Source organism: Rana temporaria, chromosome 7 (genome assembly GCF_905171775.1).
Source record: "Rana temporaria chromosome 7, aRanTem1.1, whole genome shotgun sequence".
In the NCBI taxonomy this organism is placed as follows: domain Eukaryota; kingdom Metazoa; phylum Chordata; class Amphibia; order Anura; family Ranidae; genus Rana; species Rana temporaria.
The window spans coordinates 163,387,178-163,406,720 of record NC_053495.1 but is presented as its reverse complement, the minus strand read 5'-3'; the positions used below and the strand labels follow the sequence as shown (position 1 = coordinate 163,406,720).

The 19,543-nt window shown below is 41.6% G+C and overlaps 1 long non-coding RNA gene across 3 annotated transcripts; it reads right to left on the bottom strand.

The window, feature by feature from the left end:
• Positions 1-5,277: 5,277 nt before the first annotated feature.
• Positions 5,278-6,384, bottom strand: LOC120945848. Of its 3 annotated transcripts, none has more exons than XR_005750624.1 (3): positions 6,244-6,384; positions 5,669-6,122; positions 5,278-5,503 (listed from the first exon to the last, which is right to left on the bottom strand). It is a non-coding gene; the product is annotated as an uncharacterized LOC120945848 (long non-coding RNA). The 3 variants fall into 3 exon arrangements; XR_005750623.1 differs by having other exon boundaries at positions 5,669-5,808; positions 5,989-6,382; XR_005750622.1 differs by having other exon boundaries at positions 5,669-6,380.
• Positions 6,385-19,543: the final 13,159 nt, after the last annotated feature.

The following is a 19,543-nucleotide window of genomic DNA, read 5'->3' as shown; positions in this document are numbered from 1 at the left end:
TAGAGGAAAAAGAATTGCTAACCACCCAGCATATTTATTCGTCTGATTTTAGGATGTTTTAACTAAATCACCAGTCATGTCATTCTTTCTGACACCAAGCAACTGTTTTTATTTATCTGATAAACAAGCTCATTCATCAGGATCTATGTACCATCATCTATCGCTGTGGTCCATTTGCTTTATGTAAACAGCTAAATTTTATTTTGTATGTTGAGCAGATATCTGAAACATGGTGCATTAATGGTTCCTTATTCTGGCCTCTTAAGGTAGACTTGACATGTATTGAACTCTAGCAACCAATTTAGAGTGACCTGTAAGCTTATTTACTGGAAGAAAACAAAATATTAATACATATTTCATCCTACCTGCCTTTACCTAATCGAAAGGTTTTATTAAAAAAATACATCTGCCAGTGCTCTCCTTTGATGAACTAAAGCAGCAAATACATTATACATTTGTGAACGAAAAACTCATAGCGATCCTCTCCTACATACACAATGATTCCACTTTCCAAATATGCAACCACTTACATGTTTTCTGGATCTGTAGCTCTCAGCTACTAGCTTGTTACATTTGCAGAGTCCCCGAGGGAATGTTGTTATGCCCCTCTCCCTCTGTCGTCTTTTTCCGTCTTTGCTTCTTCTATTTTGCATTCCCACACATCTATTTTTTTGCTTAACATGTTAGCTTTTCCAAATCTTTATAGGTCCAGTTTGTTTTTTACACATTTATTTTACACAGTTAAGCCTCAACTCCGGACCGGCTGCTAGCCAGTTGTTAGGCCTGACAAACCATACATTGCTTGTCTTTAATATCTGTAAGATGCCTAACTGCATGTCAAGCATACCCCTAATGCAGGTGGTCAGACACTATAGCTGGCTTCTGTGTTCTTCACCTATAGCAGCCCCCTTTCCTACAGGACAAGCAGGCCTTCCGGTACTCAGTTGCCCCTAGGACTTATACACAATGCTATAGTGCCTGGCCACTACACCAGAGTATGCGCAAACTTAGCAGAGCAAACAGGCACTTGCGGCTGGCAGACAGGCAGAGTGATTCAATGACAATCCAGGTAAAAGGCAGGCACAGTTCAGAGATTAGTTGATATCCTATTCAAGGTCATACTCAGGGAAATCCAATCAGCAGAGCAGACAAATAGGTAGCTTGGAAAACTTGTACAAACGCAATATCACAAGCATGAGACTAAAGTCTTGGCTAGCTTAAATTGGATTCGTCCTCCACCCAGAGAGTGGCCACACCTTGCAGCTGGACAGACAGGCAAGGAGAATGCCACAGCCAAAACCAGGATGCTGAAACCAGCAGCTAAGATGGAGCAGGAACGCACTTGCTCCTGACACTGCAGACTCTTATGTATGACGATCTCACTGCTGCTCTGGACCCACCTATTGACCCCCCTGTTGAAAATTTATTTGGGTGTGTTTATTAGGTGACTTTTTCAGTCTTGTATGTTTTCTCTCTGACTCATTGTCGTTTATTGTATCCAGCTCTGTAACAACAATAAGCTTGCAATATTTTTTTTTATAAAGATATTGTAAAATGAAACAATACATAGCTGAAATCCCTGTTTACTTACTTTAATCTGTAGTCACGTGATAGGCTGGGTCCTAGGCAGGGCTCAAGTCCTGCGGGAACGCGTGGGAACGGAGTTCCTGCACTTTTTTCTCAGCAGGAACGCAGTTCCCTTTGCAGGACTAGAGCAGCCGAGAGCAGCCGAGCCAATCCTTCACTAATCGGCGATGCCCAGCTCGAGTCACTGTCAGGGGCAGGCGAACCTTAGTAATCCTTCATGTTACTGGCCGCTTCCTGTATATGGATTCATCGGGTAGTGTGCGGATATTCCGTCACTTCCTCGATGCCGCAATGTCTCCTGGGAGCTTTTGTCATTGTTCCCAGGAGACATTGCGGAGGTCTGCCGCGAGTTATCGCGGAAGTTAGAAAGAACTTGCTTAAAGAAAAACATGCGGTTTAGTAATTATGCATATGAGCGTATCATTTATTTTTTTTGGTGGGGGAGTGGATCTTGGGTGGGAGTTCCCACACTTTTTTCCCCAGGACTTGACCCCTGGTCCTAGGTCTTCTGTTTTCTGATCGATTGTGTGTGAGGGTCCTTTATACATATTGCTTTCTGGTAACATTGCCACTACCCACTGCCTGTTACAGTTGTCCATTACACAGGGTCCTTGGGGTCCTTATAAGGTTTTTCAGCACTTTATAGTGATTTCATGCAAGGGGCCAGTGAATATGATGCAGTATTATATAAGACCAGCAGTCATCACTACTGGAATAGGCTCCCCAAAGATCACATGATAGCAGATTCAGTTAATTTTTAATAGTTGTATGGGTTGTTTTTTTTTTTAAAGAAGAACTTAGATAGATGGGGTGGAGGTGGAAGGGGGAGATAAACTGGACCACTGTTCTTAGGTAGAAAATAGAAAATAAATACTGCGCTATGACAAGTCAAAAAACAGCAGCCAGCACAGCAAAATAGTGGCTGTGGAAAAGCGCAGCGCTATTAATGAACAAAAATGTAATCATATATGTGAAAAAATGAACATACACATAAACATAGAATTATAGCAAGATGAATGCCTCACCCAATGTGATTGTGACAACAAATGTCTCTATACATATGTTAACAACATAACAATATTGAGTGCACAAACATATTCCATATTGTGAATGAAAGTGACTAATACAATCCAGGCAATGGAAAACTGATCCAAAATAGTGGACACAGTCCAAAAATAGGTAGGACCCTCTGGATATATACGTAAAGAGACAACCAGACAACCACCACCAATTATAAGAGGAGGCTTATCAGATGTCAGATGTTAGAAGGCTTGTTGGTAAATGGACCTGATGGGTACAGCTGTTTCTGGATCCAAACCGGCTCATCAACATCAACCAACCAGGACTTCAATGGAATGTAGAGGTGTATATCATACACTCATGTAGAGGGCAAAGGCTCGGTATCCACGTGACATGCAGAATATATTGAAAACACTTGCATAGCGTGATACAGTTTAAAAAAGTAGTAATTTAATGAAGTTTAAAATAGAACACTCACATTTAGAGGATCTTGCATAAGCTTATCATGACAGGTACATGAGCTTGTAGGTAGGTCCCCCCGACACGTGTTTCGACTGGAGACCCCAGATGACAACTTGTTAGTCGAAAAAAAGTGTCGGGTGGACCTACCTACAAGCATTGCTCATGTACCTGTCATGATAAGCTTATGCAAGATCCTCTAAATGTGAGTGTTCTATTTTAAACTTCATTAACCACTTAAGACCCGGACCATTATGCAGGTAAAGGACCTGGCCAGTTTTTGCGATTCGACACTGCGTCACTTTAACTGACAATTGCTCGGTCGTGCGATGTGGCTCCCAAACAAAGTTGCCGTCCTTTTTTTCCCACAAATAGAGCTTTTTTTTGGTGGTATTTGATCACCTCTGCGTTTTTTTTTTTTTTTGCGCTATAAACAAAAATAGAGCGACAATTTTGAAAAAAAAAAAACAATATTTTTTACTTTTTGCTATAATAAATATCCCCCAAAAAAGATATAAAAAAACTTTTTTTTCCCTCAGTTTAGGCCGATACTTATTCTTCCACATATTTTTGGTAAAAAAATCGCAATAAGCGTTTAAAGATTGGTTTGCCCAAAATTTATAGCGTTTACAAAATAGGGAATAGTTTTATGGCATTTTTATTAATATTTTTTTTTACTACTAATGGCGGCGATCAGCGATTTTTTTTGGTGACTGCGACATTATGGCAGACACATCGGACAATTTTGACACATTTTTGGGACCATTGTCATTTTCACAGCAAAAAATGCTATAAAAATGCATTGTTTACTGTGAAAATTACAATTGTTAGGAGTTAACCCCTACAGCGCCCCCTAGTGGTTATGTGTGACCTCATATGTGTTTCTAACTGTAGGGGGCGGGGCTAGACGTGTGACGTCACTGATCGCCTTTCCCTATATCAGGGAACAGAATATCAGTGACATTGCCACTGTGAAGAATGGGGAAGGTGTGTTTACACACACCTCTCCCCGTCCTTCAGCTCCTGTGACTGATCGCGGGACACCGGCGGCGATCGGGTCCGCGGGTCCCCTGACATGCTGTTTTTCTAGCTGTTTTACTGATCCCCTGGTCTCAGTGATGTCTGACTAACTGATCCAAAACAAATACTCAGATCAGAGGTTTAGTCTGTCTGGAGAGGTATGGACGGTGGGTCCTTGTTACATTCATCAGCTCTGGCCCTAAAACTGTTGGAGCAATACTGGCCTCTTAAAGTGGACTTTACATAGGGATAGCCATATTGGGCGGGTCCCTGTACATGTGTATGATACTTTTGCCAAGTTTAAAGTTCTCTAGTTTTGCTGTTGAGGTAATGGTGATTACCTCAGTCCTACACAAGTTATAAGGATTTGTTGAGCTTTATACTGCTTAAGGCATGAGAAGCCGCTGATTGGTGGATGATCCCGCCAGGTCTGCCTGTGTATATTGTTTCTCATACTGTAAGCTCCTGAAGAAGCGTATAAGGGTGCGAAACATGTAGAGTTTTCTTCACTACGTCTCTACCACCAACCAGCTCTGCCTTCTACTGATATCACTCCATCTGAATCATTTGAGTGATATTTTTCACTATGGTAATAGTTGGTTGTGTTAGGTGGTGCGAGCGTTGTTTAGACCAAACACCATGTTTTTAGTTTTTAACATGTCATGTCAACAATGTGAATTTTAAACTTAACTAAAAATACATTTTGTACTTTAATGCTATGGATTCGTCTTTAAAGTCCATGGGCCAGATTCACAAAGGGGATACGACGTCGTATCTCCTGATACGCCGTCGTATCTCTGTTTCTATCTATGCGACTGATTCATAGAATCAGTTACGCATAGATAGGCCTAAGATCCGACAGGTGTAATTGTTTTACACTGTCGGATCTTAGGATGCAGTACCGCGGCTGCCGCTGGGGGGAGTTTGCGTCGTAAACCAGCGTCGGGTATGCAAATTAGGAGTTACGGCGATCCACAACGGATTTTCGCATTCGTTACATCACCGCTAGTCTAGTTTCCCGTCGCAAATTTAGTCGTCGTTTTGGGTGCCCTAACTTTAGTCAGCGAAAAAGAGGGACCCCACAATCAGGAGAATGTCAGTGTTTGTAAGTCACCACATCCCTAGAGTTATGGAAAAAACATGAAATACCCCCTCAAGGGTGGGACTTTATAAGTGACACAAACACGTGAATGAGTAGAAAAATATATAGCAAATTTATTTAAACAATTTAAGTAAGGACATCGTACAGTGTCCTAGCAAGGATAAAAAACCACATGCAAGTGGTATACAGATCCTATTTGTAAAGCAATAAAACAGACATGAGACAAAAATTGGTCCAACCCGACAGCCGTTTCGGTATCTGTGATCCTTCTTCAAGGGGTATTACAGACGATCATTGTGTCAGAGAAATACATGTCTATTAGAAAAGAGATATATACACATATTACATAGAAAAAATTCAACTTAAACAATATTTACAACTCTAGTGACCGAAATTGTTAAAAAACATGGGGAAGGGGGAGACAAGAAAAGGACAGCCATACAACTATGTCATTTATCAAAACAGATATGAGTTACTTACAGTCAATAAGATCTGTAGATAGAGTCCTGTCTCAGTGTGAAAGTACGCCAAAAACAAGGGGAAAATGCTGTATATGGAGATCAATGTCTCTGTGTTCACGGGGAGGATATACAATCATAGCCTACCAAAAAGGTCCACGCCTAGGGAAGGAAGGGAAAGAGGAAAGAAGAAAAAAAAAAAAAAAAAAAAATAATAATATATATATATAATATGCATATATCATTATTTGTTGCATTCAAAGAGTTAAATGCAGACACACATTTATAGCAAAAAAGAGTAACCCCATAGAGCTGGTAATCCAAAAATGGAGAGTAACTTACCAGATATGGGAATCCATATAGGAGAGGGTATGCATGTGCCAGAGAACAAAAGTTCAGCCACAAGGAGACAAACTACCCAGATTATCCTATGTTTCAGGAAGGGTGGATTGCTGGGTGATCGCAGGCAGAGATCACTGGAAAAAGGAATTTAGGAGTATATATAAATAATATGTATGGCTAGTCTGGTGAAGTGTGCATAAAGGCACAGCACCAAAAACAAACAATAAGCCAAACATCAACAACCAGTGGTCCTACCTGCATGTGAGAAGTCTCCATAAGTCCAGCAGACGCCATGACAGTCAGAGACAATAGTGTCTGCAATGGGCTTAAATAGAGTCCATTAGTGGCTATGGCGCATGCGCGCGCGCACGTGCTGCGTAGTGACGCAATTGCGTCTTGGAAAAAAAAAAAAAAAAAAAACCAAAAAAAAACGGGATGGGCTTGAATAAAGTACATTAGCGGCATAGGCGCATGCGCGCGCGTATGCGCTGCGTAATGACGCAATTACGGAAATGACGCTATTGTGATGAAACTCGCAAGTGGACACCAGCACATTGATATCAATGCGGTGACTACACTCGAACAATTATTGCCTGCACAGTCCAAATACATTTAACAGACGCCATGATAGTCAAAAGTATGGACGTCGCATGTGTCGATCAGCATGGTAACACCATTGCTGCAATGACACATGTAGTAGCGTTGGCATGGTGATGCAATCGCGGCAGACGGGTATAAAGTCGCAATTATATCAATGTCAATATGGTGATTCCATATATGACATTGATTAAAAATTGAAAATAAAATTAAATTAAAAATTGGAAATAATAAAGGGAGGAGATATCACTTAAATGAGTGATTTTGCCAGTGCCAATCCACCCTTACACAAGTATATAACCCGAATTAGGATGACAATGCCATCAATACGGGGGAAAAAAAAAAGGGGGGGGGGGGGGGGGGGAAAGAAAGAAAGAAGGAAGGGAGATGGAGAGGGCCTTTCGCACAGGGCGTGCCGGATATCGCCCAAATAATGGGAAGGAGCCGGCATGGAGTGTGCGCTGACGCAAGAAAGCAGTAATTACTGCAAATATGGGGGGCAAACATAACAAAACCCAGGTGGTGAACCGTAGGTGCGCATGATATGCCCCCCACGTGCGTCAGGTGGGGGCCAAATAGATACCCTCACCCGCGAAGCATTATACAGCAAATGAGTGTACAAAAAATGGTCGTATGGGGATGGATGTGGAGAAATCTATTCCTCCCATCCCCCGGAGGAAAACCCCTCCAGAAAAGGGCGATAGCTAACTATTTCATTAAGGCCTGGTTTTCTAGTAGCATCTAGCATGGCTATCCATCTTGTCTCCCTCTGCAGCAAGGTCCTATTCCAGTCGCCCCCTCTACTGTTGGGGTGTATTCTATCCAAAATGAGGAATTTGATTTTAGGGATCATCCCACCATGGGCGTCTCGAATATGGCGCCCCAGGGGGAGGTCCGGGTCTGCTTTCCGCATACATGTAATATGTCTGGAAGCGCGTTTAAAGAAAGGTTGTTTCGTTTTTCCAACGTAAAAAGCCCCACAGTGGCATGAAAGTAGATATACCACTCCAGGTGTTTTGCAGTTCGCAAAGTGGGAAGGTCTGAAAGTTTTACCATCAGGTAATAGAATATTGTCCCCAATGTTCATATATTGACACAGATTGCATCCTCCACATCGGAAGGTGCCAGGCCTTTTACATGGATCTGTGCGAAATTCACCCACGTATTCACTCTGAGTAAGGCTATCTTTGAGTGACTTGGTTTTACGGTAAGTGATCAAGGGTCTTGATGGTACATAGGGGGCTAGTAATGGATCTACACTTAGCAGATGCCAATGTTTAGAGATAATCCTGCCCACATGTTTGCTCTGCCTATTAAACCTGGTAATGATCCGAAGGGCATTTGGATTTGCGTCGGTCGGTAATTTCTTACATTGTTTTTTCTTGGTAAGTAGGTCATTTCTTGGTCTGGCACTGGCTTTCCTAAAGGCCTTTTTGAGGCAAGTTGGAGAGTAGCCTCTTAGAAGGAGCCGATCTCTTAGCTTGTCAGCTTCTATTTTAAAGGTCTCATCCTTTGTACAGTTGCGGCGTAGCCGCAAGTACTGGCCAAAAGGAATAGATCTAATTAAAGATACAGGATGTGCGCTTTGTGCATGTAGAATAGAATTACATGCAGTGTCCTTTCTAAACAACGCACTTGTAAGTTTACCAGATGGGTCTTTCTCAATGGTCACATCCAAAAAATTGATTGAGACATCACTATAAGTCATAGTGAAGGTTAAATTGTATGTGTTGTCATTCATGGCTGAAAGGCATGCTAATAACATTTGGGGGGTACCAGTCCAGACCAGCAGGATATCGTCAATATATCGACTCCAGTGTATAATGTGGTCTGTTAGGGGCAAGTAAGCCTCCTCAGACAGAAACCCCTGCTCCCACTCCCCCAGGTACAGGTTTGCGTAGCTTGGGGCACAAGAAGTCCCCATAGCTACGCCCTGTACCTGGAGGAAGTGGGAGCCATCAAATGAAAAAACGTTTCGAGTAAGAACATGTTCCAAGGCTGAAAGCAAAAAATTATTATCAAAGGTCCGGTTGTCTCTATGGGATTGGGATAAAGTGTGTCTGATCACCTCGATGCCCCTCCGGTGGGGAATGGAGCTATAAAGAGCCTCCACATCAATAGCCACCAGAAGGGCATCAGGGGGAACAGACAGACCATCCAGTTGTTGGAGAAGGTGCAATGTATCTTGAACAAAGGAGGGTAAATTATTGACATATGGACGTATTTGTTCGTCTATAAATTTACTAATGTTTTCTGTGATACTGCCACAACCCGAAACGATAGGACGTCCGGGGGGTGGTATCTTGTTTTTATGAATCTTGGGAAGACTATAAAACGTGGGAATTCTGGGGTGCATAGTCCTTACAAAATTCCACGTTTGAAGATTAATGGTTTTTATAGCATACGCATTGTCAATAAGTTTGTAAAATTCCTCATAAAACTTATTGATCTGCAGCCTAGAAATTTTAGTATACCATTCATTGTTGCTCAAGATTTTTAGACACATCTCTTTGTATTGCTGGTTATTCATAATTACTATATTACCGCCCTTATCCGCTGGTTTGATAGTTAATTGTGTTTGTTTGATAAGGTTATCTAGAGCAAGTTTTTCTTTTTTGGTCAGATTAGATGAGCAGGTGGGGTGAAAATTTAATCTGTTGATGTCCCTAGACACCATGGTTAGGAATGCGTTCAAATTCATATTGGCGTTTAGAGCGGGAAATTTATCCGATTTTTTCTTTAATGATGATTGTATTTTGGGTAAAATTATTGTTTTTTCTGGAACAACAGACGTCAATAAGTTGTCCAAATCGATTTTATCAATTAGATCTCTATCATCATGGTCCTCTGATAAATCGACCAGGAACTTTACATCGTGTTCATGTTGGATTAGTTCAGCTTCCTTTGCATCGGGAATATGCTTATTTTTGTCATACATACTTTTTAGGAGTAGTTTTCTTGAAAAAAGATGTAGATCTTTTATGGTTTCAAATCTATCTACATCTGTATCCGGGCAGAAGCTGAGACCCCTTGAAAGGACTGATAGTTCATCTAAAGACAGAGTATAATCAGAAAGGTTAATAATGTTTAAATTTTTTCCCTCATTAGATTGCATAGAGTTCAGCTATGATGTCATATTTGTTGTATTGATGTCCGTCAGGGGGTCCCCCCTGTCCGGCGCTCCAATATGAGGAAAAAGTATGCTAGAGGTTGATTGTTCGACCCCTCCCCCACGTGGTCCAGATAATTTGTTACTTGCACCCTCACCATCAATTAGACCTGAGTTGACTTCCACTGTGCATTGTTTTTTGTTAATGCCTTTATTGGGAGATTTCCATTTATTCTTAAATGTTTTTTTCTTCTCAGGATTGGATACCTGAGAGGAAGAGGAGAGAGAGGAGTTCAAAGAAGTATTGGACCCCTTCTCTCTACCCGTGTCTCGCTTTTTATTAGATTTCTGACGAGCATTAAAATTGCTTTTATTATGCCAATGGTATGCCCTTGATTCCTTAAAAGCAATTTTGTCACGCCAAAACTTTCTCTCCTTGGCAGGTAGAGTATTGCTTGCTAATAGGTCCAGACGGGTTTTAATGCTTTCTTCTTGGGCTTTATAGCCATCAATGTTTTCACATGATCTTAACTGTGTATAGACTTTATCAATATCCAAATTAAGCCTAGAAATTCTTGTGGAATATTCATCAATCAGAAGTCTCATCATGACGAGACTACACTGTTGTAGATTTTTTTCCCATTTTATTTTAAACGATTCTTCAATGTTTTCAAAAGTGGGAAAAATTTGGATACGGAGTCCTAAAGGGTTCATATCTTCTCTGATATATTGTTCAAAACCCTCAATATGCCATAATAGATGTGCTTTTCTCTCAACTAGTCTTGATAGTTGTGAGAAACATGCCGTCATTTCGGAAGTTTGTGTCTCTTTTTTAGCTTGTTCTCTATATCTGGCCATATGACCCTCAAAATCTTTGGATCTAAACATAGTGGGACCTAGTCAAGATGATACAGTAAATCAAGAAAGAAATCACAAAATAAAAAATAAAAAGTAAAATATTCTAACTTCAATTAACTTGAGCTAGAGGACAAAACAGTTCAATCACCAAGAGCCGCAAACAAGAAAGGAAAAATAGTCTCTAAAATATATGAACTCTCTATGAATTTTTAAGTAAAAGAGTACATAAAAAAGAGTAGACAGTCTCGAGATTGTGGGAAAAAAGATATGGGGGTTTGGGTATTTGCTACCCTAAATATATGAAAAAGAGGGACCCCACAATCAGGAGAATGTCAGTGTTTGTAAGTCACCACATCCCTAGAGTTATGGAAAAAACATGAAATACCCCCTCAAGGGTGGGACTTTATAAGTGACACAAACACGTGAATGAGTAGAAAAATATATAGCAAATTTATTTAAACAATTTAAGTAAGGACATCGTACAGTGTCCTAGCAAGGATAAAAAACCACATGCAAGTGGTATACAGATCCTATTTGTAAAGCAATAAAACAGACATGAGACAAAAATTGGTCCAACCCGACAGCCGTTTCGGTATCTGTGATCCTTCTTCGAGGGGTATTACAGACGATCATTGTGTCAGAGAAATACATGTCTATTAGAAAAGAGATATATACACATATTACATAGAAAAAATTCAACTTAAACAATATTTACAACTCTAGTGACCGAAATTGTTAAAAAACATGGGGAAGGGGGAGACAAGAAAAGGACAGCCATACAACTATGTCATTTATCAAAACAGATATGAGTTACTTACAGTCAATAAGATCTGTAGATAGAGTCCTGTCTCAGTGTGAAAGTACGCCAAAAACAAGGGGAAAATGCTGTATATGGAGATCAATGTCTCTGTGTTCACGGGGAGGATATACAATCATAGCCTACCAAAAAGGTCCACGCCTAGGGAAGGAAGGGAAAGAGGAAAGAAGAAAAAAAAAAAAAAAAAAAAAAAAAATAATAATATATATATATAATATGCATATATCATTATTTGTTGCATTCAAAGAGTTAAATGCAGACACACATTTATAGCAAAAAAGAGTAACCCCATAGAGCTGGTAATCCAAAAATGGAGAGTAACTTACCAGATATGGGAATCCATATAGGAGAGGGTATGCATGTGCCAGAGAACAAAAGTTCAGCCACAAGGAGACAAACTACCCAGATTATCCTATGTTTCAGGAAGGGTGGATTGCTGGGTGATCGCAGGCAGAGATCACTGGAAAAAGGAATTTAGGAGTATATATAAATAATATGTATGGCTAGTCTGGTGAAGTGTGCATAAAGGCACAGCACCAAAAACAAACAATAAGCCAAACATCAACAACCAGTGGTCCTACCTGCATGTGAGAAGTCTCCATAAGTCCAGCAGACGCCATGACAGTCAGAGACAATAGTGTCTGCAATGGGCTTAAATAGAGTCCATTAGTGGCTATGGCGCATGCGCGCGCGCACGTGCTGCGTAGTGACGCAATTGCGTCTTGGAAAAAAAACAAAAAAAAAAACAAAAAAAAAAACAAAAAAAAAACGGGATGGGCTTGAATAAAGTACATTAGCGGCATAGGCGCATGCGCGCGCGTATGCGCTGCGTAATGACGCAATTACGGAAATGACGCTATTGTGATGAAACTCGCAAGTGGACACCAGCACATTGATATCAATGCGGTGACTACACTCGAACAATTATTGCCTGCACAGTCCAAATACATTTAACAGACGCCATGATAGTCAAAAGTATGGACGTCGCATGTGTCGATCAGCATGGTAACACCATTGCTGCAATGACACATGTAGTAGCGTTGGCATGGTGATGCAATCGCGGCAGACGGGTATAAAGTCGCAATTATATCAATGTCAATATGGTGATTCCATATATGACATTGATTAAAAATTGAAAATAAAATTAAATTAAAAATTGGAAATAATAAAGGGAGGAGATATCACTTAAATGAGTGATTTTGCCAGTGCCAATCCACCCTTACACAAGTATATAACCCGAATTAGGATGACAATGCCATCAATACGGGGGAAAAAAAAAAAAAAAAAAAAGGGGGGGGGGGGGGGGGAAAGAAAGAAAGAAGGAAGGGAGGGGGAGAGGGCCTTTCGCACAGGGCGTGCCGGATATCGCCCAAATAATGGGAAGGAGCCGGCATGGAGTGTGCGCTGACGCAAGAAAGCAGTAATTACTGCAAATATGGGGGGCAAACATAACAAAACCCAGGTGGTGAACCGTAGGTGCGCATGATATGCCCCCCACGTGCGTCAGGTGGGGGCCAAATAGATACCCTCACCCGCGAAGCATTATACAGCAAATGAGTGTACAAAAAATGGTCGTATGGGGATGGATGTGGAGAAATCTATTCCTCCCATCCCCCGGAGGAAAACCCCTCCAGAAAAGGGCGATAGCTAACTATTTCATTAAGGCCTGGTTTTCTAGTAGCATCTAGCATGGCTATCCATCTTGTCTCCCTCTGCAGCAAGGTCCTATTCCAGTCGCCCCCTCTACTGTTGGGGTGTATTCTATCCAAAATGAGGAATTTGATTTTAGGGATCATCCCACCATGGGCGTCTCGAATATGGCGCCCCAGGGGGAGGTCCGGGTCTGCTTTCCGCATACATGTAATATGTCTGGAAGCGCGTTTAAAGAAAGGTTGTTTCGTTTTTCCAACGTAAAAAGCCCCACAGTGGCATGAAAGTAGATATACCACTCCAGGTGTTTTGCAGTTCGCAAAGTGGGAAGGTCTGAAAGTTTTACCATCAGGTAATAGAATATTGTCCCCAATGTTCATATATTGACACAGATTGCATCCTCCACATCGGAAGGTGCCAGGCCTTTTACATGGATCTGTGCGAAATTCACCCACGTATTCACTCTGAGTAAGGCTATCTTTGAGTGACTTGGTTTTACGGTAAGTGATCAAGGGTCTTGATGGTACATAGGGGGCTAGTAATGGATCTACACTTAGCAGATGCCAATGTTTAGAGATAATCCTGCCCACATGTTTGCTCTGCCTATTAAACCTGGTAATGATCCGAAGGGCATTTGGATTTGCGTCGGTCGGTAATTTCTTACATTGTTTTTTCTTGGTAAGTAGGTCATTTCTTGGTCTGGCACTGGCTTTCCTAAAGGCCTTTTTGAGGCAAGTTGGAGAGTAGCCTCTTAGAAGGAGCCGATCTCTTAGCTTGTCAGCTTCTATTTTAAAGGTCTCATCCTTTGTACAGTTTTTTAACTTTAGTCAGCAATCATATTGCTGTCTAAAGTATGGCCGTCGTTCCCGCATTGAAATTTAAAATTTAACGTTGTTTGCGTAACACGTCAGGGAATACGGAAGTACGCTACGCGCGTCGCCATTCGAAAAAATGACGTCAGGGCGTGCAAAGCACGACGGGAATTGCGAAACGAAGCATGCGCAGTAGGTCCTGCGCGGGAGTGCGCCTAATTTAAATGGCGCCTAATTTAACTAGCCTTGCAGGATAAATGTCATTTTTGCATGTGTGCGCTATAATCTGTTTTGTACTGTATTTGGTCTTATAGCAGCACCAGCTTAGATGTATAGCATTTTTAGGGTGTGCCCACCAAGTATCTTTTTGTATTTTGTATAGACCCTGACCAGGTCTCTTGGCTGGAGCACCCCTCCCCCCCTTCATTACCTCACATTAGTGGCCACCATTGTATAGGAAGAATCCCTTCAGTTCTCCCACATAGAGGAGTTTATCTCCCATGGTTGAGACCCAGGTTCTTTCATTCTATTACTAGGGTAGGACCCACTAATTCGGGGTACTTTGTCGCAGTAAGTGGGCTTAGCACTATATGACTATATAGTGTGACCAAACCCCCGTATTTTTGAATATGTTCAGGTGTTTTTAACTAGCCTTGCAGGATAAATGTCATTTTTGCATGTGTGCGCTATAATCTGTTTTGTACTGTATTTGGTCTTATAGCAGCACCAGCTTAGATGTATAGCATTTTTAGGGTGTGCCCACCAAGTATCTTTTTGTAATTTAAATGGCACACGCCCATTTGAATTGGCCCGCCTTGCGCCGGAGGCCGCGGGCGTAGTTTTCATCGCAAGTGCTTTGTGAATCAGGCACTTGCGATGAAAATTTGTGGCGGTGTAACGTATCTATGATACGCTACGCCGCCGCGATTCTACGTGAATCTGGCCCTATGTACCCTTCTCTTGAATATATTTTGAAATACTCAGATCAGACAAGGAAAATAACAGTCAGAACTCCTAAGCTGTCTACTTGTGGTTGACTACAAAAATAGAAGTAAGAGGGTCACCATGACCATGACAGCCAAGCAACTAGCAGTTCCTAAAGTAGGGTCACCAATGGCCACTTCCGTTTTTTCCACCATCACAAGTTTCCTCTAATATGCCAGTCAAATTAAATAAACCTCTTCTTAAATAAAAGCCTTTCTTCGCTTCTGCCCTATTAGTTATATTGGCACGCAGACCCGTATTTACCAGTCAGGTGGCATCAATAGATGTAAAAATCCCCAGATGAGGTTCTTACACTAAACAAATGAGATGTAACACACATACATTTTGAATGAGTTTATCTTGTGTTTCCTCCTTCAATGTCATTCCGTCCTTCGAGTATAACAATACTGCGACGGTAACATTAATATATTTCCTTCATGTATCCCTGGGTACAAACTATTAAAGCCAAATACGTCTTAAATTAATTACAGCTTTTTAATAAGATGGAGTACTTTGTTAAAACAGCAATCACTGTCCTAAACAATTCCTCACTCTTCAAATATTTGTTTTTCAGAGTGAATACATAGCATAACAGGATTTACTGTGTTGAAACGAGGTAATGAAGTTGTTCGCATTCCTGTAAATCTCAGACTTATGCTCTTTGTAGCAGGAAATTACATCACATCTCCTTGCATCCTCAAATAAAACAACTAGGATTTAAAGAAGACCTGTCATCTACATAGGAGATTTAGGCCAACCGTCAGCTACAGCAGATCCGTCAGCAACAGCAGGTATGCAACAAGACAGTATAGCATGGATTGACAGCCTGTATTCAATGATAACCGTCAACAATAATATAATATATTTGTGGAATTTCCTTTTTCCTGGTGTTGCGCTAATGCTGAGACAACTGCTGTGTTGTTTCAATGCGTCCTGATAAAGCTACTTCTAGCAAAACGCGTTAACTCATGAAGATTTATATTGATATTTGGTATGTTTATACTGCATGTAATGTCAACTACTTCCCCATCATGTCAGTTGACTCAGTTTATGAGCAAAGAGAAACATAGTTGTGTTTAAGATTACAAGCATGCAAATATATTGTATGGTATTTTCGATTGATTGTACAATTAAAAATCTCCTTTATTACCAAAATAATTGGGACACCTGCCTTTACACGCACATGAAATTTAATGGCATCGCAGTCTTAGTCCGTAGGGTTCAATATTGAGTTGGCCAACCCTTTGCAGGTATAACAGCTTCAACTCGTCTGGGAAGTCTGTCCACGAGGTCTAGGAGTGTGTCTATGGCAGGGATATGCAATTAGTGGACCTCCAGCTGTTGCAAAACTACAAGTCCCATCATGCCTCTGCCTTTGAGTGTCATGCTTGTGGCTGTTAGAGTGTTGCTAGGCCTCATGGGACTTGTAGTTCTGCAATAGCTGGAGGTCCGCTAATTGCATATCCCTGGTCTATGGGAATGTTTGACCATACTTCCAGAAGCGCATTTGTGAGATCAGGCACTGATGTGGATAAGAAGGCCTGGCTCCGCTTTAACCACTTCAGCCCCAGAAGACTTGGCTGCTCAATGACCAGGCCATTTTTTTTCGATTAGGCACAGCGCCTCTTTAACTGACAATTGCGTGGTCAAGCGACGCTGTACATAAACAAAATTGATGTATTTTTTCCCCCACAATTAGAGTTTCCTTTTAATGGTATTTGATCATCTCTGCGATTTTCTTTTTTTTTTTGCGCTATAAGCAATAAAAGAGCAACAATTAAAATTTTTGCTATAAGAAATATCCCCATTTTTTTTTTTTAAAAAGCAATTTTTTTCTCAGTTTAGGTTGATATGTATTCTTCTTTTTGGTAATAAGTCTATATTGATTGGTTTGCGCTAAAGTTATAGTGTCTAGAAAATAGGGGATAAATATTTATAGCATTTTTATAATGGCGGTGATCTGTGATTTTTATCGGGACTGCGACATTATGGCAGACACATCAGACACTTTTGACACATTTTTGGGACCATTGGCATTTTTACAGCGACCAGTGCTATAAAAATGCACTGTTTACTGTAAAAATGTCACTGGCAGGAAAGGAGTTAACACTAGGGGGCGATCAAGGGGATAATTGTGTTTCCTCATGTGTTTCTAACTGTAGGGGGATGGGACTCACCTAGAGATAATTATAGATTGTGGTTCCTAGCTATTAGAATAGAAACTCACAATCTATCTTTCCTCACAGAACAGAACATGGATGTGTATGTTTTCACACACACACGTCCCTGTTCTGCCTCTTGTGCTCGCGATCTCTCGTGGCCGGCGGTGATCGCGACCCCCGGTCATGAGCATCGGCACCCTGTGATGCAGTGCGCGCCCACTATCCCGTTTAAAGGAGCCGACGTACAGCTACGATGGCTCACAGGGACTTGCCGATCTGCCGCAGTATAATGACGGCGGCTGGTCGTCAAGTGGTTAATTCATCCCAAAGGTGTTCTATCAGGAGGAGGTTAGTCAAGTTCCTCCACCCCAAACTCACTCATCTATATCTTTATAGACCATTTTTCTTTGTTTCTGAAATACAATTTTGCAAATTAGTAATTTTTCTTCATAAATTTTGGCCAAAATTCATACTGCTACATATCTTTGGTAAAAATAACCCAAATCAGTTTATATTATTTGGTCTTTGTGAAAGTTATAGAGTCCAAGTTAGGGTGCCAATCATTGAAAATTGATCACACCTGATGTACTGACGGCTCTAATTTCTTGAGACACTTACAAGCCAGGAATGTACAAATACCCCCCAAATGACCCCTTTTTGGAAAAACAGACCCATGGTCTAAGGCACGGTGCCCAACCTTTTGAAGAGTGAGGGCCACTTAAGCAACTTGGTAACCAGTCGCGGGCCACAATGAGCAGAGCGGACGGATGACAGGTCACGACAACTCTATAGGCCCTCCGATCTGCTCAGATGGAAGGGGATGAATTCCCTTCTGTTTTTCTGATTGCAGGTAGGCGGGCGTAAACTGACACCTGTCGCTCTATAGAGGTGAATTGAGGGTCCCATTTGGTCGGGCTGATCGTGTGAAAAGGGCCTAAGACTGCTCTCACACTGATGTGCTGCGGTTTACCCACACAATGCGTGCAGTGTAGGGAACCTGTGTCTATCCTGTGGGTTGGCTGAACTTTGCCATAGACTCCGCCTGTGGCAAAATCCAGCACTGTAGAGGAAGCATCGGCTTATGGGGCAGCTGCTGTCTTCCTCTACCACCAGCTTTATTCACAATACTGATGCTGTGGTATGACGGGTTGGGCAACCTGCGATCTGGGCTTGCCAACCCACCATTCCAGAGCAGGAGGTCGCGGGCCACATCAGAGGGCTCCGCAGGCCACATGTGGCCCCCGGGCTACTGGTTGACCACCCCTGGTCTAAGGTATTTAGTAAGAGGCGTGGTGAGTTTTTTTCCTGCTGAATATGACGATACCACATCTGTGAGACTTTTTTCACAGCCTGGCCACATACAGAGGCCCAACATGCAGGGAGCACCATCAGGCGGTCTAGGGACATAAATTACGGTACATATTCAATTTCCTGACAACCTGTCACACTTTTGAAGGCCTGGAGACCCAGGACCATGGAAATTCCCACAAAATGGAAAGTAAAAGCCACAATGTATATTCTAATGCCGCATACACACCATCACTTTATGTGATGAAAAAAAACAACATTTTCTGTGAAGTAAAAAACAACATTTTTGAAACTTCAATTTTCAAAGACGAAGTTGCCTACACACCATCGTTTTTCTCACAATGTTCTAGCAAAGCGAGGTTACGTTCACCACGTTTTTCCATTGAAGCTCGCTTCATAACTAGCTTCTGGGCATGCGCGGGTGTAAAAACGTTGTTTTAAACAACGTTTTTTGCTACACACGGTCAATTTCTGTGAAGTAAAAAACTACGTTTTGAAAAACGACACATAAAATTGAAGCATTCTTCAATTTTTTTTTGTCGTTTTTCAGAAGACATAAAACAACGTTTTCCCCCACACACGGTCATTTAAAGGGAAAAAAGATCGCGCTAAAAAATGAAAATGACAATAAATGGTGAACAAAGTTCAAACAAATCAAGTGAATAGTCCCGCCACACGGGCAATTTGGTGAATTAATCTCCCAGGTGCACAAACGAAATCCACAAGAAAAGTGCTTTAAAGGAAAGGATCCTCCACCAAGGTTAAGAAGGGCCTCTTACCGGATGGAATTGATCTCCAGGTTATAAGAGATCTCACACAGCATGATAAGAGGTACTAGGATAATCGCATAGACAGCCACAGCATAGGAATCCTTATCACAGCAAGTCCTCATAAGCCAGAAACTCCCCAATAGATCATCCAGATGTATGCAAGAAAAACAAAGGCTCACATAGTGTAAAATCCTTATGTTTTAATAGAAAGGGGTAGATGCAAATACACTTACATTTAGTAGTTGAAAAACGTGCACATAAAAGCCGGCCAGCTTTGGAATCACAGCCCGTATCGGGTACAAGGTACGCGGTGACGTCAGCACGCCGCCTCCCAACGTTTCGTCGCAAAACTGGACTTGATCACGGGATACGGGCGGCGCTCTGAGTCACCGCGTATATACATAAACAAACGGATGCAGCCTCGATGTGAGCAGGCATTGAAAACCAATCCGCCATCTTAGCTACTGGAAAGAATCTCTTATTATTAA